Raw genomic sequence first — 25,315 nt, 5'->3', positions numbered from 1 at the left:
CGGCCCAATAGTTGCCTCACTCGGCTACACATGCCTCTCGCTAACGTCAATATGCCTTGTCAATTGCAGTTTTGGTTAGTATTTATTGCCTTTTTTCACTGTAGAGCCTCTAGCCCTGCTCAATATGCCTTATTTAAATTCTTGCGGATTAGTGGGACGCTAGCGTTTCCGGTGAAATTGCAGAGCGCTAAATTCAAATTAAATTACTATAAATATTAAACTTTCATGAAATCACAAGTGCAATACATCAAAATAAAGCTTAACTTGTTGTTAATTCAGCCGCCGTGTCAGATTTCAAAAAGGCTTTACGGCGAAAGCAAACCATGCGATTATCTGAGGACAGCGCCCAGTGCAGAAATGCATAACAAATCATTTTCAACCAGGGAGATGCGGTAAACCAGGCCAATTGGCAGAATATGTATAGTGGCCAAAGAATTTGTCCGGTGGGCCTCTTAAGGTAACAGTGTGATGTGCTCTGGACAGCTAGCAGGCCGTGGCTAGCATGCTAGCGGGTGGGATATTAGGGGATGACGCGATGGCGGAGCCAGTTGAGAAAAACCTCATTGGGCGAGTCACGTCACTGGTCCAGTCGTGATGAGTCGGCGGGGGTCCAAGCCAGTTGGAAAAAAGAGGTATTGTAGCCCAAGTAGTGGCTGGTGGACCTCTTTGGCTAGCTGGGAGATGGGCCTAGCAAGGCTAGCTCCAGGAAAATTGGTTATTGCTTCGGGACAGTGACGTTAGCCAGGAGTGGCCACTTGAATAGCAGCTAGCTAGCTGCGATGATCCAAAAAGGTTCAGAGCTTGCGGTAGGAATCCGGAGATATGGAGAAAAATAAGTACGATTTGCTCTGGTTTGAGTCTCGCTGTGCAGACTAGCAAGAGTTGTCCATGCTAGAGGTGGCTGATTACCGCTAGCAGTGGCTAGCTGACTACTAGCTAGTAGCTAGTTAGCTGGCTGGCTTCTGTTGGGTTTCCGGTTCAGGCAACGGTTCAGACGACGGATCAGCAGGGCTCCGTATGGTCTGTATAGTGGCCAAAGAATCTGTCCGATGGGCCTCTTAAGCTAACAGTCCGATGTACTTTAGACAGCTAGCGGGCCGTAGCTAACTAGTAGCCAGTTAGCTGGTAGCCAGCTAGCTTTTGATGAGTTGATGAGTTCTTAAGTATAAAAATAGCAGATCCGTACCACATTGGGTGAGGTGGGTTGCAGGAGAGTATATTCAGTTCGTAGATAGAAAGTGATATTAAAATATTAAATATACACTGCTCAAAAAATAAAGGGAACACTTAAACAACACAATGTAACTCCAAGTCAATCACACTTCTGTGAAATCAAACTGTCCACTTAGGAAGCAACACTGATTGACAATAAATGTCACATGCTGTTGTGCAAATGGAATAGACAACAGGTGGAAATTATAGGCAATTAGCAAGACACCCCCAATAAAGGACTGGTTCTGCAAGTGGTGACCACAGACCACTTCTCAGTTCCTATGCTTCCTGGCTGATGTTTTGGTCACTTTTGAATGCTGGCGGTGCTTTCACTCTAGTGGTAGCATGAGACGGAGTCTACAACCCACACAAGTGGCTCAGGTAGTAGAGCTCATCCAGGATGGCACATCAATGCGAGCTGTGGCAAGAAGGTTTTCTGTGTCTGTCAGCATAGTGTCCAGAGCATGGAGGCGCTACCAGGAGACAGGCCAGTACATCAGGAGATGTGGAGGAGGCCGTAGGAGGGCAACAACCCAGCAGCAGGACCGCTACCTCCGCCTTTGTGCAAGGAGGAGCAGGAGGAGCACTGCCAGAGCCCTGCAAAATGACCTCCAGCAGGCCACAAATGTGCATGTGTCTGCTCAAATGGTCAGAAACAGACTACATGAGGGTGGTATATGAGGGCCCGACGTCCACAGGTGGGGGTTGTGCTTACAGCCCAACACCGTGCAGGACGTTTGGCATTTGCCAGAGAACACCAAGATTGGCAAATTCGCCACTGGCGCCCTGTGCTCTTCACAGATGAAAGCAGGTTCACACTGAGCACATGTGACAGACATGACAGAGTCTGGAGACGCCGTGGAGAACGTTCTGCTACCTGCAACATCCTCCAGCATGACCGGTTTGGCGGTGGGTCAGTCATGGTGTGGGGTGGCATTTCTTTGGGGGGCCGCACAGCCCTCCATGTGCTCGCCAGAGGTAGCCTGACTGCCATTAGGTACCGAGATGAGATCCTCAGACCCCTTGTGAGACCATATGCTGGTGCGGTTGGCCCTGGGTTCCTCTTAATGCAAGACAATGCTAGACCTCATGTGGCTGGAGTGTGTCAGCAGTTCCTGCAAGAGGAAGGCTTTGATGCTATGGACTTGCCCGCCCGTTCCCCAGACCTGAATCCAATTGAGCACATCTGGGACATCATGTCTCGCTCCATCCACCAACGCCACGTTGCACCACAGACTGTCCAGGGGTTGGCGGATGCTTTAGTCCAGTTCTGGGAGGAGATCCTTCAGGAGACCATCCACCACCTCATCAGGAGCATGCCCAGGCATTGTAGGGAGGTCATACAGGCACGTGGAGGCCACACACACTACTGAGCCTCATTTTGACTTGTTTTAAGGACATTACATCAAAGTTGGGTCAGCCTGTAGTGTGGTTTTCCACTTTAATTTTGAGTGTGACTCCAAATCCAGACCTCCATGGGTTGATAAATTGGATTTCCATTGATTATTTTTGTGTGATTTTGTTGTCAGCACATTCAACTATGTAAAGTAAAAAGTATTTAATAAGATTATTTCATTCATTCAGATCTAGGATGTGTTATTTTAGTGTTCCCTTTATTTTTTTGAGCAGTATATATACGGGAAAAAAAACAAGGAAAAAACATTTTTACAAGGGACAGGAAGGAACAAGACAAAAACACACGTCCGACTGCTACGCCATCTTGGAATTTAATACATATATATATAGTTTGGGTATAATGTGTATATTTATGTTTTATATGCAGGGTGCATTTGTAAAAGAGACCGAGGTCTCAATATGTCTTCCCTGTTAAAATAAAGGTTAAATAAAACTAATGAAAATAAATACTGAATCCAAAAACTAAATCAAATTGTGTTGGTCACAAGAGCCGAATACAGCGGGTTTAGACTTTACCATGAAATGCCTGCGTACAAGCCCTTCCCAATGATGCAGAGTACACAAATAAATAAAATTAAAATAGTAACACAAGAGGAATAAAATACACAAGAATGGAGCTATATACAGGAAGTACCAGATCAATGTGGAGCTATATACAGGCAGTACCAGATCAATGTGGAGCTATATACAGGCAGTACCAGTACCAGATCAATGTGCAGGAATACGAGGAATTGGAGGTAGATATGTACATGAAGGCAGGGTAAAGTGACTAGGCATCAGAATAGATACTATCCTGCATACTGTATCTAGACACTGAATTGTATGTGGTACTCTTACTTCAGTCACGACAACATACTGTATAACTACATGTTAAACTGTAGGCAACCAACAACTACTATACATGTCAAGAGAACAGTGTTCCACTGGAGTGTTGTGATGAACAGTGAGAGATGAAAATGAGTATGAAAGTGTCAAGTGGAGCTTGTCAAACCCCACTCATGTATGAATATTTCACTAGCATCACACACACACGCAGACACACACACACCACAAACCAGCCCTCCTCGCCTCGATTCCCCCGGCTCAGAGAAGAAAGAGGCCCTCCGACGGATACCTGTCTCCTGCTTCATCTCACAGCCCAAATTTCAGATGGCATGAATGACAGGAGGAGCTCTCCAGTGCTGCCAGCGCTGCCTTATGGGGGAACTTGAGCGGTCTCATAGGAGGAGCTCTCCAGTGCTGACAACGCTGCCTTGCGAAAGAACTGGAGCTTTCGCCCACATCACACTGCTGCCAGAAACCAGGCTACGCCCATGACCGACACACACAGAAACAAATACTGTACCGCACAAACGAGTAATACACACTCACTCAATCACTCACAAACGCACATAGACGCATAGGCAAAGAAACATTCAAACAAACACACATAAGCATGCATGCACGCACGCACGCACACACATACTATAGGTGCACACACACACGGGCACACAAACAGTCGGCACACACAAATATCACACGAGTACATTGAGTAGGGAGCACACACACACACACACACACACACACACACACACATACACACACACACACAGGCAAACACACACCAAGGATGCAGCAATATTCCAAACATATAGAATAGCACACACTTGAGCAGAGCTTTTTGTATAATGTGTCTCCTGACAGTTGTCAAGGTGGTAAAGTACCGCTCCCTTTGCAATCAGGCACATCTCTCACAGGAAACATAGATATTCACAGAGCTACTAGGTCTTTCCTCTACTACATGACAGATCATAATGTGGTTATAGTAGCCAGGGAAATCCTACAAGATAATACTGTATACGTCCCCGTCTCACGGTCAGCCATTTTCTTACATTACACAGCATTCCCTGTTTCCCTTTTAGTTGTATTTCGTATGTTAAATGCGGAGATTTAAAGATTGCAATTAAGGCTGGAAGAATTAAGGCTGGAAGAATTAAGGCTGGAAGAATTAAGGCTGGAAGAATGACCGTATAATCGTGTAACTGACAATCATGGATGAAGACCGTAATGAAAATAAAAGAAACCGCAAACTGGACGAATAGCTGAGTGAAGAAGGGACGGCCGGGGATTTTTGCAGTTGAGTCCATTCCCGCGGTTACATGGACTCTTTACAACATGATGAAACTTTGTTTCTCCTTGCTGAAACAAGCAAGGTGTTGTAGCAAATGAGTCTTTGGTTGCCTAGGTAATGCCTCCTTTCTGCAGCAGCACATGCAGTCAGGAGCTATACAAATTATTATAACGGTGACCACAGTGATTTGGCTGACCAATAACCGTCATCCAAAATTCCATGACTATCACAGCCCTAATTGTAATGCAGTATTGATCAACATACAGTATATATTTTAAAACCCACTTTTAATGAACCACAGTATGGAGACCAGGGAGTGGGTCACTAAGAGAGTAAATCCATCCTGATGTACTTACTTTTACTGCTTATCCTATGGGCCATTATAGGACTCTCCTCTCTCTCACAGGTCAAAGTGTCGATGCTAGAAAAGGGAAAAATAAACATTTGGATGTTAAATCACTGTGGTAAGAAAACCCACACAGACTCAGTAAACACACAGTAAAACACTAGTGTGTGGTGGCGCGAAAGAGAGAGAGAGGGAGAGAAAGAGAGAGAGAAGAAAGAGAATGAGAGACATTGATTTTCCCCCACCCCGAAGTGCCAGTTCATCATTCCGTGAGACACTCTCTATCGATCCTTCGCCTTTAGTTTGTTTGTAATTTTGGGGGCTTAAAGCTGGTCGCTATGATAGATCCCTCTGTATACCATTCGTCTCCTACATGAAAAATGGACAGATCAAAGGATGTGTGGAAATGACCTCATTTTCAGAGTTGTTTGATCTTCCCTTCGGGTGGTCTTTCAGCCTTGTTTTTAAACTTTTTTATTTTGTTATTAAAACTTTATTTAACCAGGAAAATCAGTTAAGAACACATTTCTAAGCTCTGTCCAACCTTTTAACATGGTGCTTTAGCTGGTACGCAACCATACAGTAATAACGCAGGAAAAATGAGTTGAGTATAACCCCAGAAAACCAGGAACATTCGCAGGACATTAGCTAACATTCACATGAAGTTCTAGTTAGGGTGTTATCTAACACTAAGCTGGGGGGGGTTAAATTAAATATCCTTGGAATGTTATCCTAATATTCACAAAAATGTTGTGCACTACATCTATAACAACCACCACAGAAAATTCCCCTAAGGTTCTTATTAGGTTTCCAGGTAATGTAATAACAAAATGTGTTCTGGGAATGTTCTTGCAACATAGTGAATGTTTTATACAATCATTGTACAATCATCAGTACAACTTGACAGTATTTGTGTTATTAGGACTTTTTGGGCAACCTAATGAACTAGAAACATTCACAGAACGTTGGTTTGATGGGATTACTTAAGAAAATTGGAATCATCTTTGTAAAATACAACTGTAAGTACATCCCTAGACCAAGATCATTCATGGTAACAAAACCAAATTACTTCACATTTTCCTTTTGAGGTGATTCAATTATTCTGATATGTCTGATGGTTAAGAGAGATATCTTTCCCCCTTTCAATATTCAGGACCACTGAAAACTAGAACATACCTTTAACTATCCATTTCGGTTTAGCCCGTGTTCATAAATTTTACTCTCATTCCTCCCCCATCCTCGAGTCTATCCTGATTTCCATTCAGTGAGCAGTCGCAGAGACGTTGGGTTTTCATCCACCCACACACAACCTCCAACTGCCCCACCTCCCTACCTCCCAACCCCCACCCACACACACCGTGGACCTGCCTTCCCTTCCTGGAGCCAGAGAGCATCATATAGTGACCTAGCACCACCTCTCCAGATGCTAAAAGATACCCTGAGGTTATCATGTGATGTATGACAAAGCTTAGATTACAGTACAGAGATCACGAAAGGAAGGAAGCTCCCTGCACAGGAGAACCCAACAAATATAAACATTGGCTTCTGCTAGCTTCAGTAGCTCTTATCTCTCTCTTATTACGCCTGTATTGAAACTGTTCATTTCTGATGAATATGAGAGACAACCAGTTTATGATCATGGAGGTCATCCAATAAATCAATGGAGAGGTGTAACTCCCAGGCAGCCATTTCTCCCAGCCAGCACAGCCCTAACTCAGCCCTAACAGCCCTAACTCAGCCCTAACAGCCCTACTCCCCAGGTTTTATAACGTCATTTGTGCCTAATGGCCACACTCATTAGTGGCATCTCCAAAACACACTCTGGTCATTACCGAGCACATTTGCAGTTTAGGCTTCATGCCGGCATTGTCACTTTAAGTCATCCGTCACATTCCCTGGCAGTTGGCACCACAAATGAACAAAAAGCACAAATCGTATCCTAATCTGTGACTATCGTTATCTGCATACAATGCCAGCCAGCTTGTTTTGACACGTCTGTTTTATCAGTGTAGCGAGAAACCTGGTTTGAAACAACATCCATCATGTCGACTCAATGCTGCGGCCACTTGAAGACCACATAGTAGTAGGCAGGCGGAGGTGCAGTGTGAATGGTACACTTTACCTTAGTAAACCTCTAGTGAATGGAGAGAGAAGGAGAAAAAGAGTGCTGAGAGAGAGTGATAGTGGGACAATAGGAGAAAGAGAAAGAGTGGGATAGTAGGAGACAATAGCTCTCTTTCTCTTTCATAAATTGTACTGCGGTCAAATACAGACCAAAGTTACCATGGGTTTTCTGGACCAAAAAAGGGTCTAGGTGGTGGGTGTGGCATGGGGCGTGGAAGAAGTTGGACCGTGGCTGAATTTTATATCAAATTTTAAAGGCCCCCATCTTGGCAGTGTAGATACATTTTTTAATTAGCCATGCAGCTGAAAGCAAATGTTGCAGTTTTTATTTCTTGGAATTCTATGCATTTTGACATGGTTAATGCTGTGTTCTTTTGCTCAAACATAATAAATCTATTCTGCTAAATCCATTGGTTTTTGGAATTTTTAATTCTCCCTGACTGTCTAGCTTTATTATAGTGATTGTTAGTTTTCAAAGATTATATTATTAAAAAATATATTCGTCCATTATCTTTCCTACATACCTTATATTTGCTTTTAGTCGTTTAAGTTTACACTGAAAACATTTTACCATCCAGAAAATATATATTTTTTAAATATATATATTTTTTAAATATATATATATATATATATATATATATATATATGAAATCAAATATATATATTTATAAACAAAATATACTGAAAAAAACTAGAAACGCAACATGCAACAATGTTAAAGCTTTTACTGAGTTACAGTTCATATAAGGAAATCAGTCAATTTAAATAAATAAATAAGTCCCTAATCTATGGATTTCATATGACTGGGAATACAGATATGCATCTGTATTTGTATTTGTATTTGTATTGGTCATAGATACCAAAAAAAATGGTAGGGGCGTGGATCAGAAGACCAGTCAACATCTTGTGTGATCACAATTTGCCCCATGCAGTGCGACACATCTCCTTCGCATAGAGTTGATCAGGCTGTTGATTATGGCCTGTGGAATGTTGTCCCACTCCTCTTCAATGGCTTTGCGAAGTTGCTGGATATTGGTGGGAACTGGAACGCGCTGTTGTACACGTCGATCCAGAGCATTCCAAACATGCTCAATGGGTGACATGTCTGGTGTGTATGCAGGACATGGAAGTACTGGGACATTTTCAGCTTCCAGGAATTGGGTACAGATCCTTGCGACAAGGGGCTGTGCATTATCATGATGAAACAAGAGGTGATGGCAATGGATGAATGGCACGACAATGGGCCTCAGGATCTCGTCACGGTATCTCTGCGCATTTAAATTGCCATCGATAAAATGCAATGCATGTGTTTCTTGTCCGTAGCTTATGCCTCCCCATACCATAGCCCCACCGCCACCATGGGGCACTCTGTTCACAACATTAGCATCATCAAACCGCTCGCCCACACGAAGCCGTACACATGGTCTGTGGTTGTCAGGTCAGTTGGACGTACTAACAAATTCTCTAAAACGACATTGGAGGCGGATTATGGTAGATAAATTAACATTAAATTCTCTGGCAACAGCTCTAGTGGATACTCCTGCAGTCAGCATGCCAATTGTACGCTCCCTAAAATCTTGAGACATCTGTGGCATTGTGTTGTGTGACAAACTACACATTTTAGAGTGGCGTTTTATTGTCCCCAGCACAAGGTGTGCCTCTGTAACGATAATGCTGTTGAATCAGTTTATTGACATGCCACACCTGTCAGGTGGATGGATTATCTTGGAAAAGAAGAAATGTTCACTAAAAGGGACAAATTTCAGCAAAACATTTGAGAGAAATAAGCTTTTTGTGTGTATGGAAACTTTCTAAAATCTTTTATTTCTGCTCATGAAACATGGGACCAACACTTTACATGTTGCGTTTATATTTTAGTTCAGTATACAGTTGAAGTCGGAAGTTTACATACACTTAGGTTGGAGTCATTAAAATTTGTTTTTCAACTACTCCACAAATTTCTTGTTAACAAACTATAGTTTTGGCAAGTCGGTTAGGACATCTACTTTGTGCATGACACAAGTAATTTTCCAACAACTGTTTACAGACAGATTATTTCACTTATAATGCACTGTATCATAATTCCATTGGGTCAGAAGTTTACATACACTAAACTGACTGTGCCTTCATAACGCTTGGAAAATTCCAGAGAATTATGTCATGGCTTTAATAGCTTCTGATAGGCTAATTTACATAATTTGAGTCAATTGGAGGTGTACCTGTGGATGTATTTCAAGGCCTACCTTCAAACTCAGTGCCTCTTTGCTTGACATCATGGGAAAATCAAAAGAAATCAGCCAAGACCTCAGAAAAAAAATTGTAGACCTCCACACGTTTGGTTCGCTCCAAAACCGCCATAAAAAAGCCAGACTACGGTTTGCAACTGCACATGGGGACAACGATCGTACTTTTTGGAGAAATGTCCTCTGGTCTGACAAAACAAAAATAGAACTGTTTGGCCATAATGACCATCATTATGTTTAGAGGAAAAAGGGGGAGGCTTGCAAGGCAAAGAGCACCATCCCAACCGTGAAGCATGGGGGTGGCAGCATCATGTGCTTTGCTGAAGGAGGGACTGGTGCACTTCACAAAATAGATGGCATGATGAGGCAGGAAAATGATGTGGATATATTGAAGCAACATCTCAAGACATCAGTCAGGAAGTTAAAGCTTGGTCGCAAATGGGTCTTCCAAATGGACAATGACCCCAAGCATACTTCCAAAGTTGTGGCACCAAGACTCTTCCTAGAGCTGGCCGTCTAAGCAATCGGGGGAGAAGGGCCTTGGTCAGGGAGGTGACCAAGAACCCGATGGTCACTCTGACAGAGCTCCAGAGTTCTTCTGTGGAGTTGGGAGAACCGTCCAGAAGGACAACCATCTCTGCAGCACTCCACCAATCAGGCCTTTATGGTAGAGTGGCCAGATGGAAGCCACTCCTCAGGAACAGGCACATTTCAGCCTTGGAGATTGCCAATAGGCACCTAAAAACTCTCAGACCATGAGAAACAAGATACTCCGGTCTTATGAAACCAAGATTGAAATCTTTGGCCTGAATGCCAAGTGTCACGTCTGGAGGAAACCTGGCACCTCCCAAGGATTTCAATAGCAGAAAATCCCTGGTTACAACCTCAGAGCTGTGGGAAACACTGTCCACACTCTGCAGAAACCTCTCCCAAGTCCTTGAAGCTCAAAGTGTTCCAAAGAGAAATGTCAGAATCTTAAGTGCAAGCATGCTATTTGATCAGGACATGGGATACCTAATACCAATTCTGATTTTCTTCCTAGAAGATTGAGGGAATTGAAGTGTGGGTGTGCAACAGCTCCCATCCAAGTAAGAAATAGAGCAGGAGTGTGAAAGAGAGAAAGAGAGAGAATGAGGAGAGAGAGAACAAGGAGAGAGAGAGAAATAGAGAACAAGAGAGAGAGAAGACAGAGAACGACCAAGAGAAAGAGAGAGAGAACGACAAATAGAGCAATAGAGAGAGAAATAGAGAAATAGAGAGAGAGAGTGGGTGGAGAAACATGTTGGCTATCCTTTGTCAACTGCTCAGTGCCATTTAATGGCCTGTAAACTCCTTTGCTGGAAAAGAAAAGGCAATTAGCATACTGAGTGGATTACAAGATTGCTCTGACTCCTGGATTAATGTGTGCACTTAATCGTCTCATTGCTAAGCGATTCTTGGATATGGCTATCCAAGGGGAACACATTTCTTCATTCTCTAAACCCTGTAAAGCTCAAACATTAAAATGGATTTCTTCTGTCTCACCAAAGATGCACTCCTTCACAAAACTCCCTCACAATATCTTTAGAAGTCGAGTTGTTATTGTTTTGTTGGTTGTTGCTGTACACCCTCCAACAACAGCAACTTCCCTCAGTTAAGTAAAGCAGTGTTTCTCGATGTCCTTGAATGTAAAAGCCATACATTCTATTTCTCTGATGCACGTACCACACACCTTGCAACAATCTTCATCACAGTCTCTGCCACCCTGCAACTCTGATCAACTAGGAAACTTGGTGCTCTCTCTCTCCCCATCTCCAGGAACTGCAGCTTCACCCCCTATCTTCCCCCTTCCTGGCTTTGATATGATCTTTAATCCACAGCTACTCACCTCACCTCCAAATCCTTCACTGACAGTGTCAACCCAGAAATGAAAAGAGCTGATAACTTTGCAGCGCTATCACCCAGCACCGAGGCAGGCGACACACACTTACACACACTCTCCCAGGATGGTAGCTTCACCTAAATGCACACACACACACAGAGCCACACACACACCTGACACTCACACACACACACACACAGATTACATTACTGCATTCAATATTCCAGGTAAACATTTTCAGATGGTGCAAAAAAAATCAGTTTGATAAAACCTTGCCCACCCATGCAAAAAATTCCACCCAGGCCATTAGAATGTAAAATAACCTGATAACAACTGCAAGTTCAGTCCCAGAAAGTTAGGTTTACCCTGTTTACGACATAGCCTTGTCATGAGCACTAACAGTGAGCCCCGCTTCATTTCTTTGGTTATCTATGGAGATTTCCATCTCCGTTTTGATTCTCTGCTGTTTCCATCCCTGCAGATAAAGAGCTTTGGGGATGCGCTGCACTCCCCTCCTTCAGAAATTAAAGAGCTGATTCACAGCTTTCTGATAAAAGGAGCAGATGGTGGAGACATGCCTTTGTTCCCCAACCAGTGTTGTTCACCAGCCCCCGCTAGACCACCGGCGCTGCTACCGGGCTAGGATGGGCTGGGCTGGACACAGCAGCTAGGCCTTTGTTGTAGTTCAGGTTTTACCTGTTATCTTGCCTCTTTTCTAGCTAACTTCCTTAGAGAGAGGGAAAGAAAGGGAGAGGAAGAAAGAGGAAGAGGGGGAAAGAGAGAGAGAAACATGGTGAGAGAGAGGGAGAAAGACAGAGAAAATGATAAAGACAGAGAGAGAAATAGAGGGAGAAAGAGGTGGATTGGTAAAGTTGGCAAGAGGAGAGTGAGAGAGAGAGAGAGAGAGAGAGAGAGAGAGAGAGAGAGAGAGAGAGAGAGAGAGAGAGAGAGAGAGAAGCTCTCTGGGTGCATAAAGAAAGCATTTTCTCTTTAGAAATCAATAATGTCTCAGTGCTGTGAGGATCACCAGCGTCGACATCGCCTCCAATTTATTCATTCATTTCTCCAAATGATCTACTGCTTCCTCGCTCTCTTTTCCTTTGTCGCTTTATCTGTCTCTCTCTGTCTACCTCTCTGGAGGTAGTCTCTTTGGCTTGTTAAGATCAAATTCAAATTCAGATTGCGTTATTGGCATGAAATACAATTTGTAGATATTGCCAAAGCAGTATAGTGGTACAGCATTTCAGTAAATACAGTATAATGCAATGAGGTTAATGAAATACAGTTAATTTCAGTAGTAATAATAACAATAGTACATATGTGACCCATTTCAGGAAACTTTGCAAATATTGCAAGTCCCGACTTCACAGGAGAGCCATTTAAAAAAAAACAATTTTGGGGGGGGTTATCAAAATGCGGTTTCTGGCAGAAATGCCTGTGAACTTTCATGTGCCTTAATAACAAACTTGTATGCCATATGTAAAAACGAATACAAAAATTCAATTACGAACCTTGTTGGTTAAGCCACAGAAAAAGTCAGCAACCGTCCCAGTAACCACGATTGGCTGAGATAATGAGTGAGCTGGACATGCCAAGAGAGGAGTTCGGATTGGTCTGCCATAAAGAAGGATTCTGTCTATATTTACATTTTTAGTCATTTAGCATACGCTCTTATCCAGAGCGACTTACAGTAGTGAATGCATACATTTCATACATGGTCCCCCCGTGGGAATCAAACCCACAACCCTGGCATTGCAAACACCATGCATTGCAAACACCATGCTCTACCAACTGAGCTACAGGGAAGGCTGGTCTGTGTTGGTAATCCTGTCGAATGCTGATTTTTTTATGTATCGTGTAGTGGAGCTCCGTAAGTGTTGCTCTCCACTTTCTGGAGGATCGAGTTTTGAAATCAGTGGAATCAAAATATGATAGCTAAAGAGATGGAGAAAACACCTGTCTCCGGATTACATCTTCAAACTAAGGGCAACCATGGCATGGCAGGGAGACACGTCCATCATGCATGATGATGTATACAGGTAAGATAGTCTAGCTAGCTGCATTTTCAGATATTACACGTTACTAATTTTGACAGGAAGTGGTTTCATTTCAAGCTGAAGTGTACTGTTAGCTAGCTAGCTAACATTAGCTGGCTGGCTCCCTAGCTAACGTTACGTGTATTACGTTATTATTCGTATCCCAGAACCGTTTGCTTTGCTAGTTAGAGCCTAATGTTAGCTAGTTAACATTGAACCTAGTTGGTTAGCTCACAGCAGATACATGCAGGGTAGTAACAACATGATTTGGCACTATGTTTGTTGTTGTTTAACTAGCTAATGTTAGCTAGCTGGCTTGTTAGCTAACGTTACATGACTTGTGGGATCTTACACGTTGTTTACCAAGATAGGTTCATTGTTTACCTAGCTAGCTAGCTACATGTCTTAAGCTAAAGTGTACTGTAAGCTAGCTAGCTAAAGTTAGCTGGCTGGCTCCCTAGCTAACGTTACATGTATCACGTTATTATTGGTATCCCAGAGCTGTTTGCTTTACTAGTTAGAGCCTAATGTTAGCTAGCTAACATTGAACCTGGTTGGTTACTTCCCAGCAGATTCATGCAGGGTAGTAACGACATGATTTGGCACAATGTTCATTGTTGTTTAACTAGATAATGTTAGTTGGCTGACTCGTTAGCTGACGTTACGTGACATGTGGGATCTTACACATTGTTTATCTACCTAGGTTCATTGTTTACCTAGCTAGCTAGCTTCATGTTTAAGCTAAAGTGTACTGTTAGCTAGCTAGCAAACGTTAGCTGGCTGGCTCCCCACTTTGCATGTATGATGTTATTACACCCATTGAATATGGCCGGTGTCAATAAATGTCGGCAAAAAAGTGTAATGAAATTGTTGCCAGAAAAGCTGGTTAGGCTATCTAGAGGTAAACAAATCATCGGCCAGAGCGTCAAGTGTGCAATGTAAATGCTCCAAGAGCGAAGCAAGATGGGTGGGGCTAAGGCTTAAGAGGGTGTGAACGATACTGAATGTAGACAAAGAAGAGCTCTTCACTAGACACCAAAACGTTCAAAGGCCATTTTCTCAAAAGTGAGTATACAAGTTGATCAACTTTCAAAGCAGAATTACTTTCCCATTGTTCCTCAAAAATGCAGTGGTTTCGAATTTTGCTACATAAGACCAAGTCCAGGTGGTGAGTCACATATAATCAAGTATACAGGTACAACACTACAGCTGTTGATCTCTCTAACCGAGCAGCATGACTTTTGCCTGAAAACAACAGGACGGAACAGAGGTCTTGAAACCCTGGCTGATGTCTATACAGGTTCATACATCATCATTAGTTTAACATCTAGGGTTAGGCCATACGTGGTGAAACTGTTACAGTAAATTACTACATGTGACTCGGTTCAGGAAACTAGGCGTATGTCATACGTCAGTACTTCACAGGAGAGACATTTTAACATACATTTGTTTATCAAAATGCATTTCTTGGCAGAAATGCCTTCTCGAACATGTGAACTTTCATGTGCCTTACTAACAAACGTGTATGACATCTGTAAATATAAATACAATTGTTACATTACGAGCCTAGTTGGTTTAGCCATGAAAAAAGTCAGGAAAAAAGCTAGCCATGATTTGCTGAGATAATGGATGGGCTGGACATGCCAAGAAATGAGTTTAGATTGGTCTGCCATGTAGGACGCTTCTGTCTATAACATGATCTGCTCAGTATGTGTAGGCCATCCTTTCTAATGCTGCTTTTTTTAATATCACGAAGAACTGCAAAAGTGTTGCCCTCCACTTTCTGGAGGAACGACTTTTAAAATCAGTGGAATGCCCGGTGGAAGCAGAGTATGATAGCTTAGGAGGGAGTCGAAAAGAGAACACACAGAAGGCTGTTGTATAAAACACCTGTCTCTAGATTATGTCTTTAAACTAAGTGCAACCATGACATTCGTGAAAGAGCGGGAGAAGAGTTCATCCATCTTTACGGGTAAGAGAGTCTAGCTAGCTACATTTTCAGATATTATACATTTTTCATTTTGTCAGAAAGTAAGTTTCATTGCAAGTTAAAGCGTACTGTTAGCTAGCTAGCTAATGTTAGCTGGCTGGCTCACTAGCTAATGATACATGTATGATCTTTGCAGTAATATTACCATTTGCATTGCTAGTAATAGAGCCATTTGCATTGCTAGTTATAGCCTAATGTTAGCTAGCTAGCTAACATTGAACCTAGTTGGTTAGCTACCTTCAGATTCATGCAGGGTAGTAACGTTATGAGTTGGGATTATGGTTAACTGTTTAGCTAGCTAGTGCCATGTCTAAACAAAAGACATAGACCACTATGCAAGTAACCATTTCACTGTACAGTTTACACCTTCTGTATCCTGTGCATGTGACAAATAAACTTAGATTTGATTTGATATAGTGTGTGTTTACCAAAGATGGAAATGTGAAGAACAACATGACCTGCACCAAAGTCAAATTAGGATATATAACGTTAGAACAATGAGACAGTGTCCAAGTTCTAAAATTCTCTGGTAGAATGCCCAGCTTTTATTTTGTCACAATTACATCCATAAGCTATTTTCTGTAATTAGCTCACCATTAACTTAAATGGTGAGCTAAATAATTATCTTATTGTGACTTTATTTTCCTGTAATAATTAATACAAATTAGCTAAAGTTAAGATGTTGTCAGCTATAGGATATTGTCATTATTTGAACTAGCTAGACAGCTAACTTAACGTTAGCTACAATGCCTTGCAAAAGTATTCATCCCCTTGGCATTTTTCCTATTTTCTTGCATTACAACCTGTAATGTAAATGGATTTTTATTTGGATTTCATGTAATGGACATACAAAATATAGTCCAAATTGGTGAAGTGAAATTAAAAAAAATATTGAAAAAATAAAAACGGAAAAGTGGTGCATGCATAAGTATTCACCCCCTTTGCTATGAAGCCCCTAAATAAGATCTGGTGCAACAAATTACCTTCAGAAGTCACATAATTAGTTAGATTGCACACAGGTGGACTTTACTTAAGTATCACATGATCTGTCACATGATCTCAACACCACTAAGCAAGGGCACCATGAAGCTCTCCAAACAGGTCAGGGACAAAGTTGTGGAGAAGTACAGATCAAGGTTGGGTTATAAAGAAATATCAGAAACTTTGAACATCCCACGGAGCACCATTAAATACATTTTTAAAAAATGGAAAGAATATGGCACCACAATAAACCTGCAAAGAGAGGGCCACCCACCAAAACTCATGGACCAGGCAAGGAGGGCATTATAATCAGAGAGGCAACAAAGAGACCAAAGATAACCCTGAAGGAGCTGTAAAGCTCCACAGCGGAGATTGCAGTATCTGTCCATAGGACCACTTTAAGCCGTACACTCCACAGAGCTGGGCTTTACGAAAGAATGGCCAGAAAAAAAGCCATTGCTTAAAGAAAGAAATAAGCAAACACGTTTGGTGTTTGCCAAAAGGCATGTGGGAGACTCCCCAAACATATGGAAGAAGGTACTCTGGTCAGATGAGGCTCAAATGTAGCTTTTTGGCCATCATGGAAAACTCTGTCTGGCACAAACCCAATACCTCTCATCACCCCGAGAACACCATCCCCACAGTGAAGCATGGTGGAGGCAGCATCATGCTGTGGGATGTTTTTCATCGGCAGGGACTTTGAAACTGGTCAGAATTTAAGTAATGATGGATGGCGCTAAAAACAGGGAAATTCTTGAGGGAAACCTGTTTCAGTCTTCCAGAGATTTGAGACTGGGACGGAGATTCACCTTCCAGCAGGACAATGACCCTAAGCATACTGATAAAGCAACACTCGAGTGGTTTAAGGGGAAACATTTAAATGCCTTGGAATGGCCTAGTCAAAGCCCAGACCTCAATCCGATTGAGAATCTGTGGTATGACTTCAAGATTGCTGTACACCAGCGGAACCCATCCAACTTGAAGGAGCTGGAGCAGTTTTGCCTTGAAGAATGGGAAAAAATCCCAGTGGTTAGATGTGCCAAGCTTATAGAGACATACCCCAAGGGACAAAAGGTGGCTCTACAAAGTATTGACTTTGGGGGGGTGAATAGTTCTGCACGCTCAAGATTTCTGTTTTTTTGTCTTCCTTCTTGTTTGTGTCATACAAAAAATATTTTGCATCTTCAAAGTGGTAGGCATGTTGTGTAAATCAAATGATACCAACACCCAAAAAACTATTTTAATTCCAGGTTGTCAGGCAACAAAATAGGAAAAAGGCCAAGGTGGGTGAATACTTTTGCAAGCCACTGTAGCTAGCTAACAAGCTACAAACTAACTACAACATTGTTCAGAAAGTTGCTTTTAGTTGCTAGATTGACATATATTATATTCATTTTTAAAAGGATGGGTTATTGGTGTTAAAATATACCAGTTATGCTGTTTTGGACCACCAGGCTGCCGATGTCATGCAGCGTGTAGTTTTTGTGTTAAAAATGTTTCTCCACGACAAGTTTGATGTCGGACTTCAATAGAATGTTTATGATGTCACTGTCGACAGAGATGTCGATAGACGTAGTAGAAACCAGACTTCGTCTTGAAATCTTTGGTTGTTTAGTACACAACCGTACTCACTCTGTTTAGCACTTGGCCTTATATGTGAATCCTTAAAGAGATGGGTGGGGCTAAGGCTTAAGAAGGTGTGAATGATGCTGAATGGGTGTAGACAAAGAAAAGCTCTCCAGTAGGTACCAAAACATTAAAGGGCCACTTTCTCAAAAGTGGTTTACAAGTTTATCAACTTTCAAAGCAGAATTACTTTCCCATTGTTCCTCAACTGTAGTGTATGATATAACATTTTCTAGCACTGAGTCGCTACTTTTATCCAATGTAAAAACACCCTTGAAAATGTTGCTATATAAGACCGAATCGAGCCAGTCTGTCACATATAACCAATGTTAGATGAAGTAGATAACTGGGGAGACCCATGAGGCGCCGCACAATTGGCCCAGCGCCGTCCGAGTTAGGGGAGGTTTTGGCCTTATCCCATGGTGCTGTAGCGACTCCTGTGGCGGGCCGGGCGCATGCACACTGACATGGTCGCCAGTTGGACGGTTTTTCCTCCGATACATTGGTGCGGCTGGCTTCTGGGTTAAGTGAGCAGTGTGTCAAAAAGCAGTGCAGCTTGCCAGGGACATGTTTCGGAGGACGCCCGGCTCTCGACCTTTGCCTCTCCCGAGTCCATACGGGAGTTGCAGCGATGGGACAAGACTGTAACTACCAATTGGATATCATGAAATTGGGGAGGAAAATGGGTAAAAAAAGTATATATTATATATATTAATATAATATATATTACAAATTATATATATTTTTAAATGAATACAAAAATAGATAACTGATCATGATGTTGTACAAAGCACAACGTGCACAGTTGAAATGAGAATCACTATTTCCATGTATTCCCCTGCTGCTGTTAACCACAAAGTTTCCCTGAAACTCAGCTGTGCTCCATCCACTGTGCTGTGCACTCATACACACCTACTGTTACAAATGCACAGACATTACATAAGCATTCAATACTCAGCTGAGCTAGAACACCACATTGCTGAACACAACACCTACCACAGAGCAGTCACTAAACACATCTTCGTTCATTCCCCTCATTTTCATCATTAGCCATAGAATCAGGGTGCGTCAACGCAGCAAACAATGCATGCCACGAACAGATGCCACCTTCCGCTGGGGCTCCAGAGAGAGCGAGAGGGTGGGTGGAGGACATGTAGCATCAGACACACCACATGCTCTGCTCCTCTGTCCCAAACACCCAGCTGAATCCCCAGCCAAACACCCAGCCAAACAACCCAGGTGATGGGTAAGCAATCGGAAGAATTACTCGACGCAGTGCTGCTAAATCTGGGGAATGAATGGGTATATGAATAAACAGATGGGGTTTTATTGGAGGTGTTGTTCAAATGTGGGTCTGCCTTAGTTACCACAGAGAACCTTGTTTTTTATGATTAGAATTAGCAGTAATACAAAACTGTTGAAGTTCAGAGATTCTCAAAAGGTCAGTGAGGTGACTTTGGGATACAGTTTTGGACTCTTTTCCTCCCAGTGATATTTTTCAGGGAATGTTTTGAACACAGGTAGCAGGATGTGCAAGATATACAATTTGGGGTTGAGCTTGCATGAGTGTGTGTGCGTGTGTGTGTGTGTGTCCATTGGAACACCATTTCTGCTGAGTCACAATAAAGAGTATCTCAATGTGAAGCACTCACTCAGCAACTTTAATGCTGCTGCCGCTAACAAAGGGGTCAGAGATTACAGTAATTTCACTTCTCAGCATCGATATTCACAACTTCTCTGGGGCAATGAAACCCTGTCCAAAGTTATAAAAGGGATCTGTTATTTTTTGGTATGCATGGGCCAACTCTGCCAAGCGAATGCACTGTGTTGCACATTACACACCTCCGATCTCCCAATCTCAGTGTAAAACAGCACAGGCCGGAACAGGTCGACTCAGTATTAATTCAGTGTTCAAACTCAAAACCACTGAAGTCAGCTCAGGTTTATTATAGTTAATACATCATCTGCTTGTTTCACACAAGGGAAGAGCTTATTCAAATGGAAGAGGTACAGTAAATAAATAGCCTACCATGTCTCATGTCTTTAAGACTGGACTTATACTGAGCCGGCGACTTTGTGAAGGAGAACAGGCAGAGGATGCCTGGTAGGTAAAGGCTGTTTAAAGAGAGTGTTGCTTCCACCAAGCTTCTGATAGCATAGTGTTACATGAGCTGAGAACGACATTGCTCTAATACTAGACCCATAGCTATTTAACAAACGTAGTACAAGGCTCTTTGCAATGCACAAATTACATTAACAACCAACATCAATTGTCCTCTGTCTGAGCAACAGTAAAAGACTAAAGCAACACTAAAAGCCATTGAATTGACACCTCCACACACCCAATACTGACTACAATACAATCCACCGTCACCCCTCTAGACAATGACATGGCAACTCCAATTACAATATGCAGTTGAAATTCCAGGAAATCAAACAACGGTTTGACATTACATTTTATTGTCAATGTGAGAGAAAAACCTTGATATGAAAGGTTGACAGTGTTTCAACTTAACAAAGAGGTTATGTCCCAAATGGTACCCTATTTCCTGCATGGTGCACTAATTCTGAGCAAAGCTCCATGGGCCCTGGTCAAAAGTAGTGCACTAGATAGGAAATATTGTGCCATTTGGGATGTAGCCGTCATATCCAATAGCAGATGAAGGTCACCACTCAGAATGCAGGCGTAGGTGAGCCTGTCCGCTTCCAGAATGATAAATACATTGGCCACTTTTATCGGGGAACCAATAATGCACAGTAATCTCTTTTGTTTATTTCTTTCCCCAGACAATTAAATTCTCCATTAATGCCGTGTGTATTACAAGGACATATGTGCGTGGGTGTGTTGGGATGAGTGAGTATGTTTGAAAAATAAAATGCTCTTCTGTCTCCCCTTGATGGCACTTCATTTTGAAAAGGCACTCTTGAATGTGATGCATACATGCTTTATGTGAGCACCTGTTTACAATGTACTGTAATGCTCCTTGTCCATCCCACTGCAATACAGTATGACTGTTTGAAATCCCTACCTTGTCACCATTGTTGTAATCATTAGTCCAGACAGTTGCAAAACGTTCCATTTTGCAACTAAAACTACAGTTTCTATTGGAGAAATTCAGGTAAATTCCTTCCCGTTTCGTTCTGTTTGCTGCCGTTTAAGAAACGTTTTGCAACAGAATCGGCTTAATGAATACATACACCCCAGGTGAATGACAATGTCAAGGGGAAGTAATCAACATTTTAAAATGAATAGATTTGGTAGCTAGTTTTTCATTATTTTGACATCCCCACATTATAATTGGAAGAGGAAGTGTAAACTCTAAAATAGCCTATTAGCTAGAAAGGTAACATGCTGACCACACAGCTCGTGTGGTGTGCACTAACGTTGCAAAATAAATGTACACATACATGTTATTCAATCATTGCACCCACACTGCTCGTGCGCGTCAGTGAGCGTCTGCGTGGCCAGGTGCTAAAATAGAGATTTGTTCTATTTGTGATGCTCAACGCGCTGCAAGTCCGGCCTCTCCCATATCCTCATTGGTTTTTAGGAGCATATACCCACGTGGGTGATTGAAAGATTAACTTAGGTCCACACTCCGGTTGGTTTTAGTAATGCTGTAAAGTTGGTTGCCAACCTCCATATAAAGTCCAAAGAAGAAAAAGAAATGAGATGATGAGAAACTAATATGATTTTCCATTTTATCTGTGGATTAATTGTCGGAGTAGAGGACCTTGTGCATTTCAGATAAAATAACAACCCAATGCTTATATACCAGGACAAATTAGCTAGCAACAGCAAGCTAGCTAGCTGATATCATAAGTTGAATGCACCAATTTGTAAGTTGCTCTGGATAAGAGCGTCTGCTAAATGACGTAAATGTAAAATGTAAATGTAGCTAAATTGTCATAAACGTTTAATGCTTTTTGACCTGTCCCCAAATTAATAATTGGTACAGAGTTTGTTTTGATATTTCAACCTGGGTGTCCTGATCGCTTCTGGTGTGGGTGAACAAAATCAGCTTGCGCACAATGGTGTGCACGGGTGCGGTTTGGTCAGCATGTAACTCCAAACACATTTTCGCCAAGAGCAGCTGTTTAGCTGGTTAAACAAAGGTTAGCCATGTGCTGGCAAAAATGTACGTCCAACTCAAGAAAGCTTACCAGCAGCCAGTGGCACTTGCCCTGACTGGTAGGCCTACTCGCGGGTGCTTTTCGAAGCCTATGTCAGATACTCTAGTGAGTGTAATTAGCTCCAATGTGTGTAATTAGCTCCAATGAGTGAAATGTTCTCAATATTAGGAGTTGATAAATAACAAAGAAGATATTCTCCTATTTTCTATAGTAGCTATCTAATTCATCTATCTAAACACTCGGGAGCCTTTAGAGGGCTCCAGAGTGGTGCAGCCGTCAAAGGCACTGCATCTCAGTGCTAGAGGTGTCACTACAGACCCTGGTTCGATCCCGGGCTGTATCACAACCGGCTGTGATCGGGAGTCCCATAGGGCGGCGCACAGGGGAGGGTTTGGCCGGGGTAGGCAGTCATTGTAAATAAGAATTTGTTCTTAACTGACTTGCCTAGTTAAATAAAGGTGTAAAAAAAATAATTACAAAAATATTTTAAAAAAATACATTGGCCAAATCGGTTTCCAAAAATACCGATTTCCGATTGTTATGAAAACTTGAAATCGGCCCTAATTAATCGGCCATTCCGATTAATCGATCGACCTCTATTGAATACCCCTAACTTACTATCAAACAGCATTTGAACCCAGGTCTGCACACTACACAGGGGAGGCTGCACTGAAAGCCCAAGCAGCCGGACAGAGCCCTGCTAAAGTCAGCTTGCAGAGGCACCTAGACAAGTCTGACAACGTGTTATACATGGGATTTCACCACCCAGTACATAGTCTCACTATCTCTCTCTTTCTCCCTCTCCAATTTACTCCTTTTTTGTGCGCCCTCATTTTTCAGTGTCACCGGTTTTCACATGGCGTGTAACCGCTTATATGATATAATACTCTAAATCTGAAAATTATATTTTATGGGGCAAGCAGCGAATAATTTTCTTCTTTCTTTTCAATAGGGCGTAAAATTATGTCATTGGAGGAGATGGGATGATGAAAACAGCAAAATAAATGGTCATAAGATTAAAGACTGGTGGTTCTACAGTGTGTTCTGACTGCTGCAGTCAACCCTGGGATACTATGACGACCCTGGGTGCTCCGACTACTACAGCCAACCCTAGGATACCATGACGACCCTGGGTGTTCTGACTGCTACAGCCAAACCTGGAATACCATAATGACCCTGGGATACTAGTGGTGTAGTCCAGGGTATATTCAGGTATATGCCACATAAACACTGTTTTATTGTGGGCGATGCGTATACTCACTTCTTAATCCCCCTCCAGGTGTCGCCCATCTTCCCCATTATCCCCTGTGTATTTATACCTGTGTTCTCTGTTTGTCTTTTGCCAGTTCGTCTTGTTTGTCAAGTCAACCAGCGTTTTTCTCAGCTCCTGCTTTTCCCCAGTCTCTTTTTCTCGCCCTCCTGATTTTGACCCTTGCCTGTCCGGACTCTGAGCCTGCCTGCCTGACCACTCTGCCTGACCCTGAGCCTGCCTGCCGTCCTCTACCGTTGCCCCACTACTCTGGATTATCGATCCCTGCCTGCCTTGACCTCACGTTTGCCTGCCCCTGTTGCTGTATTAAACATTGTTACTTCAACACAGTCTGCACTTGGGTCTTACCTGAAATGTTATACACAGTAGAATAAAAATATACTACTAATGCTTATAATAAATACTACTGTTTTACAGGGAGAAAACTTGCATATGGTGTGTTTGGGTGGTGCAGTGAGGTGTTCAGAGTCACTTTAATACAAGGGGAGATTGTTGTTATGGGACCTTTCATCAACTTCTTTGTATCCCGGTGGTATTGTCTGTGAGAGAAAGACGACAATGCTATTACAAATTCATGCACAATCGTTATGTAATGTCTGTATTCCTACCGTAGCAGCATGGTGTAGAATATGAGATGCGTCACAGACACACTTTAGCTAGCTACCTACAACACACAGGTATAGTTACTCCAAGACTAATATGAGTCAAAAAGCCAAAGTCATTCCGCCATCATCAACAAAACATTTATCCAGTTTTGCTGCTAATGAGAGGCACTGATACTAGCTAGGCTAGTTAGCTAGCTGTGTATTTGCTATACCTAATATATAACGTTATAGCTAGTTAGCTAGCTAACAATAACGTTAGACTACACTATATATAAGGTATAGCAAATACACAGCTAGCTAGCTAAACTTGGCTAGTTTGCCTTGTAGTGGTACTAGCAAGCCCCGTTATGGCCGAATCGATCACCACATTTTATTGTACTGAACAACACTGCCTTGTGTAAAAAAGATCTTATAACTAGCTAACTTCAGACCGCAAAACAACTTACTTGTTTGTCATTTGCCCTCCTGAGTCCTGTTCCAACTGGTTTATGCTGACACCGCTGCTTGCTGGTCTCACAATTTTTTTTCTGTCTCAACTCCTTTTCAGTGCATTTCAGATCAAATAAATAGGGCTGTATGTTCCTATGTAAAATAACATAAAACATTTTTAGTTGCCCAGCTCTTCTTAGAAAAAGGAATCATCTGAAGCAGCCTTTGTAATTATTTAGCAATCTCAGATAGACAGTGCATGGTAACATAGCTTCCGTGAACCTATAAACTGGTTGCAGGAATGTCCACCAGAGCTGTTGCCAGAGCATTTTATGTTAATTTCTCTACCATAAGCTTCCTGCAACGTCATTTTAGAGAATTTGGCAGTACATCCAACCGGCCTCACAAACGCAGACCACGTGTATGGCATCGTGTGGACGAGCGGTTTGCTGATGCCAACATTGTGAACAGAGTGCCCCATGGCGGGTTATGGAATGGGCAGGCATAAGCTACAGACAACGAACACAATTGCATTTTATCGATGGCAATTAGAATGCACAGAGATACAGGGACGAGATCCTGAGGCCCATTGTTGTGCCATTTATCCGCCGCCATCATCTCATGTATCAGCATGATAATGTACGGCCCCATGTCACATGAATCTGTACACAATTCCTGGAAGCTGAAAATGTCCCAGTTCTTCCATGGCCTGCATACTCACCAGACATGTTTGGGACGCTCTGGATCAACATATACGACAGCGTGTTCCAGTTTATTTTCCAAGTGGTCTCCTGATGTGGTTTAAGCATTGTTGTGGACTTTTTTTCTCCAATTTTGTTGTTGTTCTATTAAAAAAAGTGTGACTTTTGAGAGACTTTCTGATTCAGTTGAATTTTTGGTCACTCAGAGTGTATGTCACAGTTTGTCATAGA

General features: G+C 42.3%; 1 protein-coding gene across 2 annotated transcripts in view; it reads right to left on the bottom strand.

Moving 5' to 3' along the window:
* Window positions 1–25,315, bottom strand: part of mgat4c (mgat4 family member C) — a 172,057-nt gene that overhangs the window by 94,010 nt on the left and 52,732 nt on the right. For both annotated transcript variants that reach the window (XM_029759211.1, XM_029759212.1), the window contains one exon: window positions 5,095–5,159. The gene's annotated coding sequence lies outside the window, so the exon portion shown is untranslated. The remainder of the gene's footprint in view (window positions 1–5,094; window positions 5,160–25,315) is intronic.

This window comes from Salmo trutta, chromosome 7, assembly GCF_901001165.1.
Source record: "Salmo trutta chromosome 7, fSalTru1.1, whole genome shotgun sequence".
In the NCBI taxonomy this organism is placed as follows: Eukaryota; Metazoa; Chordata; class Actinopteri; order Salmoniformes; family Salmonidae; genus Salmo; species Salmo trutta.
This window is presented reverse-complemented; position numbering and strand designations above follow the sequence as displayed.